The 8,835-nt window shown below is 35.5% G+C and overlaps 1 protein-coding gene across 3 annotated transcripts in view; it reads right to left on the bottom strand.

The window, feature by feature from the left end:
- Positions 1–288: 288 nt before the first annotated feature.
- Positions 289–8,835, bottom strand: part of LOC127788439 (cysteine synthase-like) — a 96,305-nt gene continuing 87,758 nt past the window's right edge. Inside the window, exon 11 of one of the 3 annotated variants that reach the window (XM_052316695.1) lies at positions 289–595. The gene's annotated coding sequence lies outside the window, so the exon portion shown is untranslated. Of the gene's footprint in view, positions 596–3,243; positions 3,544–5,030; positions 5,356–8,835 lie in introns of those variants that run through there. The other 2 variants (XM_052316693.1, XM_052316696.1) reach the window with 2 other exon arrangements.

Here is an 8,835-nt window from a genome sequence, read left to right as displayed (position 1 = left end):
GCTGTGGACAAGAGAAGCTCGGGTTTCATTGGCGTTGCGGATAGGAGAAGCTCGGACGAGATGGTGCAGCTGCCATCAGCTCAAGGCACTGCAGTGAGGCGGCAATAGGATACAGCGGCAGTCGCACGAGGCATCATAGCGAGGTGACGAGAAGATTTGTCGGCGAGACAAAATGAGGCGGAGCTTGTTGGAGGCAGTTATGGCAAAGGAGAAAGGAGACGGCTAAGGATATGGGCGGTGAATTTATAAATTAGGTGAGAATATTTTTGTTATTTAGAGCCCTCGGTCATCCTCATTCGTGCAAAGTAGCATTTTTCAAATAGTGTTGGCCTAAACAAGACAAAATAAGGCTCAAACAAGAAGCCAATTTCGTAGCAACCACTTAAAACCCTAGTGGAAAATTAAAGATCGGCGAACTATACATATTGCCACCGCTAACGATGGACAACTGCCAGTCCTGAAGAGTCCCTTCTTATACACAATTAGTCATCTTGCTGTCATGATTATAAGAAGTCCCAAAACCATCATCAATGCTTCCTCTATTGATTCTTCTTATCCTCACTTTGTTTCTATCAGCAAACACCTCATAGTTGAGCTGCAAAAAACGATCGATGAGCTAATTAAGGAGAATGGATGCATAAGCGAGCCAAATTTGGCAGATGAAGAGTTGCCATAACCAAGGACGTATGTCATGGCCAAACAGAAGATGCAAGTCTAATCAACCAACCAATAATAAACCACCATATATAGCCTAATGGCATGAAGAAAGAGAGAAAAGAAAGCACCAAAGCCAAGGTCAGGACTGCCTACAAACCCTTGAAAGCACTTAATTTGCTTGATATATAGTTCACCAGCAATCAATAACAAGAACAAAGCATAACTCATGACATTATATTTACATTTTTCAAAGAAATAAAACAAAAGCAACATATATAAATAATTCATTTAGTTGTTAATTGAAAATTAAAATTTATCTTATTTTTTATTGGCTTAATCTACTTATTAGACAAGGTACACTTTTAAGGTGGGTTTTGGCACCTTCTCAACTTTTGTTCTTTTGAATCACATTCATAAAAAATGAAAGATTATCGTGTTCGGTATTTTTCTACACTTTTTTGGAGAAGTACTTCAAAATTCTAAAAATACCTCCGTAACTTAAAAATGAAATTTTATGTTGTTAAGAGTTATTTATTAAGTATTGATAAATATTCATAATGTATAATATATATATGTATAATTTAATTGTTAAGAATCATACTCTAATTAGGAAAAAACTTACTTTTTCCATACCAAACACTGCTTAAGTCCATAGAGAAGATCATTTATAGAAGAAAGCATGCCAAAAGCCCTAAACTCGGGGAATTCAGTAGTTGAGTACAAGATGAAGCTGAATATATATATAGACAACACAAATTACTATATTTTGCATTGAGTAGTTGAGTACAAGATCAAAGCTGCACAGATATAACACAAATTCCTATTGAATCACGGTTTGTTGATAATTCAACTTCATCTATAATTAATGGAAATGGGACCTTCAATTCATTAATACTGTGGAAGAAGAAATGGTCGGCTGCTTGCTACAAGTCTTCTGCATTAAGTGGGCACCTTCATAGCCTTCAAATTAGGCAAAGTACTTGCATATATATATATATATATATATATGGGTGTGCATGTGGCCAGTGGAATTAAGCTGAATTTGATTAACAATTAAGTAAACACCTTGAGTTGATATAATTATTTTGATTACTTTTATCATCCTTACACAATGATAATGCAAACTTACTAAGGGAAATGTCAGTCTTAGCACTAAAGAGATTAAATGCTTTTGAGTTTCAAAATTATTATTAAGTTGTTCAAGTGATCATTTTGGTTAATTACTTATCAAAACAGAAGTCATATTATATCTTTCTTTTTCTTTTCTTTTTTTTTTTTTGGTTTGAAAAATAAGGTCTAAGACCTGAATAAAAAAAGTCACATTAAAAGGAGACAAACATTAAGACAAAAGCAAATGAAGGCTCCAAAAAACATGCAAATTAAGTCCATCCACGTTTTTTTTTTTTTTTTAACACAATCAAAAGAATTTTGTTATCTTATTTACAAAGTGTTGAGTAAATCATGAAATTTCTTATCTAATGAAATGTGGCTTCTCATTCTTTTTCTTTTTTTTTTTTGGTTGATAATAAGGAAGAATAATTACTACCTTTTGGTAGACATTGGTGACTAATAATCTTTTTTTTTATTATTTGTAACGATTATATTATAGGTAAATTTTATAGACCGTTATTAGAATTTATCTAAATTGCATTGATTTGATTATCTCTGTATTTTTTAAAATGGCACAAATCTCACTTGAGACTAATAGACCAAGTAGATTGACTATTTGTTCTTATATTCAAGCATTTCTCTCTCTCTCTCTCTCTCTCTCTCTCTCTCATTTTTGTTCCCTCTTTCTCTCTCATCTCCCTTTCTTTCTCATCTCATGCAAATCGATGCAAATCGATTTTGACGAGGGGGTTTGATAGCTCTCTCATCTCTTTCTCTCCTATTAGTCGTAGTCGTCTTTTTCTTTCTTGTAAAAACCCTAGTTGGTTTTTTTTTTTTTTTCAAAAACCCCAATCAATGATCATTTCACCATTATTCACATAAAAATCTCTTTCCCTTACCATTAATTTGGGTTTGGGTTGATCAAAAGATATTTTTAGACAAGTAAAGTGGAAACAACAATAAAGTTCACAAATATTAATTGTAAGTCTCTTTTTATATTTCTCTTTCTCTATCTTTCCTATCTCTCTCTATTCTGGATTCATTTTCATGTTTAGATTAATTTAGGTTTGACATCCAAGATTCCTTCAAACCCGAAGATTTGGGTTTGAATAATACAAGTCGATCTAAATTTTGCCATTTTCAATTCATATTCAACCTCTCTCGTCAGCAATGGACTTCATCAATGCCCATCTCTGAAGGGAAGAAGTTAGCGTCGATAGTATTTTATAATTTATTTTTATTTTTGTTTGACTTCAGAAGAAAGCAAATAGAAGAGATGATATTTTAAGAATATTTACAAAATTAACTACTGTCAATTATATACAAGAAGGATGAATATAACTCGTACAAAATTTAATAATAATATGTAAAATTTGACCATGTACTATATATTGCTTAGTACAAAAACCACAAAGAAAGTTGGATTTTGTGGTAGTGAATTATTATTATTTATTTATAAAAGAAGTAAATGCAATCAATAATATAATAATAATAGAAGCATTCATTTATGAGAAGCCGCCACCCAGTAAATATCATGGCGTTTGGTACACTGCAAAGAGCAAAGCGAAGGTAATTATTGATACATCAGACCGACCAAATTGGACAACCACCTTGCCTAATTAATTACAGCCTTTCATTAGTATCACTGCAGCCTGGCGGCGTACGTGAACCCAATGAATAGTGAATACCCACAAACCTTGACTTTCAAACATCCACGGTGGAGCACCGCCGCCACCACCACCAACCCCTCCGGCGCTTGCTTGCCTTATCAACAAACTTCAAATCAATACAAGATTGTTTTAGACCACACTCAGAGCATAACTCAAATGGTCGAATAAGTTATATATCGTATCAGTTTAGTGGGTAGTGATTTTAATTTTCACCTTGCACAATAAAATGAAGTCTCACAAATGAGAAAAAACCCTTCGAATTCATAATTACTCTTTATGTAACTAGTAATGGCAAAAACACGTGTCTATTAGAGACCAATCTAAGGTCGCTATCCGGCCCGAGTTTGGGAAGGACACGTGGTAGAGACATCTTAACAAATTGGCTAAATCTATTGCTCAACAAAGATTGTCCAAATTCTCGACATCAATCATTGCTCCGAGGATCGTGGAGATAGGGATTATCCTGAACCCCTCGAAAACGATTGTTATATCCATATCATTAAGATCATGGTTCTGCAAGGGGTGGGATCCGGATTCCGGTGATCCAAAAAAGAGAATTATTATCTTGACATGAGAATAAAAAGAAGGCAACCAAGATTGGTAAGGGGATTCCTCTTTTTTTTCTAAATTCTCTACTGCATACGAAAAAACTCGTGACCAATCGATAAATTGATTGGATCGTCGGAGTGATCACGGGGAAGCAAGTCCCTGACTTCATCTTTTGCAGGTACTTGGTCTAAGGCAAGAGAGGGTGATCGACTTCTGCATTATCACTCACGCTTGCGATTTATCTTTCCAAACATAATCAAAATACGAATATCGAAAATCGCACAAGAACGATCATCCCAAAATTATCCCAAATCGATTAAAAGTTCACTTGACCATCATCTACGTTTAGTGCTCGTAGGCTGTAGCATTAGAAGCCCGTTGAAAGTCCACTTGACCACCAATGTACTGTTTGGCGTCTACAATATCAACAGTGGACTATAAGTCAACTTAACCATTTATTGTGCAACCAACTTCAAACAAGATTTAGATCCATCATGGATGTGTGGCCACTGGTAGTATGAACAATATTTTGTAATTAATGTTACCCTTTGGTGACTTTTGGGTGTGAAGTGTCAACTCATATATCATGGGTGTTTTTAAAATTCTTATAGATTTATTGATTAAACGATTGTAAATATAAATATATTTTTATTTAGATATCTTATTTACACAATTATACATTTATGGGAACATTAACGTCAAACGCGGCACATTAATATCGTTTCGAAAAAACATGTTAAATTTTTCATTTAAATAGTTATAATCAATCGCTTAAAACTTTTTAATGGTTGTCAAGAAAAATATTAATACCAAAGAAGTCCTTAATGAATGTGATTTATATGTTTTATTCATTACATTCTCCTTGTAAATTTAATCAATGCACTCTCCAAACTAAATATTAATAATCGCGTCGTATAACCAGACGAAATTTGAGAGATGATATAAACTATTGAATTTTTATAGAGACAAAGCATAAAAAATGTCTTGAGAAGGAACAATGAGAATGTGAAAGTGAAAAAGTTGTGCTACTACTTCATTCAATACATCTTCCTTAAATACAAAAGAGTTTTAATAGAAAACTAATTGACTCATAATTACTAGGCATGATCTTCCTATTAGCAAGCCAAAAAAACAAACACCACTAACCCACTACTAACTTCCTAAAGATTTGGTAAGGCATGGCATATCCAGTTTGATCACTTCCCATGCACATGTCAGCAGCCCATGTCTGCAAAATGCAATTGATGAGGCATTTTTGCAACACTTCTCCTTGCCTCAGTAGATACAGAGGCCTAGTTTGTTTCTTAAAGCTTCAAATCTAGCTTTGGATAAGGCCTTGGTTAACACATCTGCAATTTGATTCTCAATTCTGCAATAAAGCAAATTGACTTCACCTTCTTTATGCACTTCTCTTAAGAAATATAACTTGATCTTAAAATGTTTAGTCTTGTTATGAAAAATAGGATTATTTGAGATTGAAATTGTAGCTTGATTATCTATATGAATGTGTCGACTCCTTCTCTTCCATGTGTAAGTCTGCAAGTATCTTCCTTAGCCAAAGTGTTTGATTCATAGCTGCAGTGGCTGCAACATACTCAGTCTCAACTGTGCTTTGAGCTATCACATCTTGCTTCTTTGAGCACCATGAGAATATTCTTGATCTAAAGCTAAAACAAAAACCTATTGTGCTTCTCATGTCATAAAGTGAACCTGCCCAATCACTATCAAAATAACCATGAAGTTTAAAATCTTGACAGTAGAAATATTTGATACCATAATTTATTGTGCCCTTGATACATCTGACAATCATTTTAACAGCTTGAACGTGCACCTCACTTACACAATGCATGAATCTTAAAAGTAGGCTCACTGCAAACATAATGTCTAGTCTAGTGGTAGTAAGATACATCAAACAACCAATCAAATTTCTATACTAACCTTCATCAATTTTATTTGATCCATCATCCTTGCTAAATTTCTCCTTTTGATTCATTGGGGGTATTTGTGCATTTACAGTCTTTCATATGAAATTTCTTAATTATCACCCCTGCATATTTCTTTTGACATATAAAGACTCCATCCTGATTTTGCTTCACCTCCATTCCCAAAAAAATAAGACATTGGGCCAAGGTCTGCCATCTCAAATACTTTGAGCATTTCAGACTCAAACTCTTGCATTAGCTCCTCATCACTTCTTGCCACAAGCATATCATCAACATAAATAGAAACTATGATCAAATTAGCATTAGTTTCTTTTACATACAATGTAGCTTCACTTAGGCTTTTAACAAAGCCAAGATCTAGTAGGTGTTTATCAATCATGGTATACCAGGCCTTGGGAGCTTGTTTAAGGCCATACAAGGCCTTATTTAACAAATAGACCTTCTCCTCTTGTCCCTTGACTTGGAAACCTTCTAGTTGCACCACAAAGATCTCCTCTTGCAAATAACCATTTAAAAATGTAGATTTTACATCCAGTTGGTAAACCTTCCATCATTTTTGTGCTGCCAAGGAAAATAACATTCTGATTGTATCAAGTCGTGCTACTAGAGCAAAAGTTTTAGAGAAATCTACTCCAAACACTTGAGCATACACTTTCACAACTAGTCTAGCTTTATATTTGTTTATAGAACCATCTGCATTTAGTTTGGTTCTGTAAACTCATTTGACACCTATACGCTTTTTGTGTTGAGGTATGTCCACCACCTCCCAAGTGTCATTTTTTTCAATCATTCTGATCTTCCTCTTTTATCGCTTTCAATCCATTTGTTGTCCTTTTCTACCTCTCTAAACTTTGTAGGCTTAAAAACAACAACGTTACACCTTTCATAAATATCAAATAATGGCCTTGTACCTCTAACCGATACATCATCTATGTCATCCTCGGGAATATGTCCACCAGCTCCCAAGTGTCATTTTTTTCAATCATTCTGATCCTCCTCTTTCATCGCTTCAATCCACTTGTTATCCTTTTCTACCTCTCTAAACTTTGAAGGCTCAAAAACAACAATGTTACACCTTTCATAAATATCAGACAATAGCCTTGTACCTCTAACCGGTACTTCATCTATCATCCTCAAGAATATGTTGAAACTCTAAGTGTTGCTCCTTTTCTGACTCCTTCTAGTTCCATTGTTTATCCTTCATGAACTTGACACCTCTACTTATAAGAATTTTTCCATTTTGTGGTTGGAAGATTCTATAAGCCTTGGATGAGCTGCTATATCCAATAAAGACTCCTGGTTCTGCTTTTTTTTTTTTTATCTAGTTTGTCCTTTTTAATTGTGGCACATAAGAAAAACATACGCAACCAAATGTTTTTAAATGTTGTAAGTCTGGTTTATAACCAAACCATGCTTCAAATAGGGTTCTCTTCTGCAGAACTTTGGTTGGTAGTTTGTTTAGCAGAAATACTGCTGCGTTTGTAACTTCTGCCCACAATTTCTTTGGCAGCTGTAATACCCGGGAATGGTATGAGGATATAAATGGTATTTAATGAAGGGTATAGTTGGAATTTTCGGAAAAATGAGACTTTAAGGTACACTATCATAGCTTTAAGCAGCCGAATTAGTTAAAGGGAGTACCCCGGACCCTAGAAGATTAAGGAAAATTGTATAGTATCGATGAGTGATTTAAATTATGATTTTTAGTGATGAAAGAAGTTGGATCGGGAACAGTTTTCGGTAGAGTTGTCGACCGGGCTGAGAAAACCGAATCGACGTAGGAGACGTCCAGAAAGTCAACGGAGCGTGTCAAGGACCAATATTTTATGTGTAGAACAACCCTTAAGTGATTTCTGGTTGAATCGAATGGATTTAAGGTAAAAACAATCAATCGGGCCTAAGTGTAATTTTTCTAATTTTGCCCAAGGGAGGTCAAAACAGTAATTTTTCAGAAGTTTCAAGTGTCAAGTGAAAAATACAGGACTTGTGGGTCTTTGTAATGGTGTTAGAATGATCAGGGACTCAAGGGAAAAAGGGCTAAAATGGAATTAGAAGAAAATAGGGGGTAAAAGTGCAAATTATCAAAATGGTAGGTGTGAACGTAGCAGGGAAAATCGGCCACCGCCTTCCACGCACATGGCCACCGTTTCCGGCGATGGGACGGCTGAGGGTGGCTTGGGGAAGGTCGTAATCCGGCTGTACGAAGCTTGGGGACCAAGCTTTGGCCATTGATTGGCCATGAGGTGATCGGAATTTTAGTATAAATAAGGGTCGGAAGTTTCGATTTTTTAGCATCAAATAGCTTGCGTTTTAGAGAGAATCGAAGGCAAGGGATAGAGGGCTTTTGGTCGCGAAGCATCAAGGATCATTTTGGGAGCATTTTGAGGTATTTTTGTGTTCGTTTGGTGGCTAATCGAAGCTTGGCCGTGAGTGGGAGGCGGATCGCCTAGGGCTGCCTGTAAATCGATTTTTGGAGGGCCTTTTGGTGTTGTTTCGGCCTGATTTTGGTGCCATCGTGATCGAAATTAAGAGGGCTTCAAGGGGGTATGCGTTTCAGGGACATTGGAGCAACCGCCGGCGACCGGATCTTTGGAGAAGACGGTGGCGCGTGCAGCCACGCGCCAGCCTTCACCCTCACACACGCGCCAAGCGCGTGAGCAAGGGCATTTTGGTAATTTATTTTCCAAAATTTTTATTTAATTATTTTAGGGATTATGGTGTTGAAATATTTGGAAAAATAGTTGAGAAAATAATTATTTTGGAATTATCGAGGTGAAAAATGGGAGAAAATAGAGAAAATTATGGAAAATTTGAAGAAAATAGATTTTAATGCTTCCTTAATTAATTATGGTGTTTAGGAAGTGCTGTGGTTCGAGGTTGACTATAAGTTCAAGTACTTGTATTTT

Source organism: Diospyros lotus, chromosome 13 (genome assembly GCF_014633365.1).
Source record: "Diospyros lotus cultivar Yz01 chromosome 13, ASM1463336v1, whole genome shotgun sequence".
NCBI classification, from domain to species: domain Eukaryota; kingdom Viridiplantae; phylum Streptophyta; class Magnoliopsida; order Ericales; family Ebenaceae; genus Diospyros; species Diospyros lotus.
This window is presented reverse-complemented; position numbering and strand designations above follow the sequence as displayed.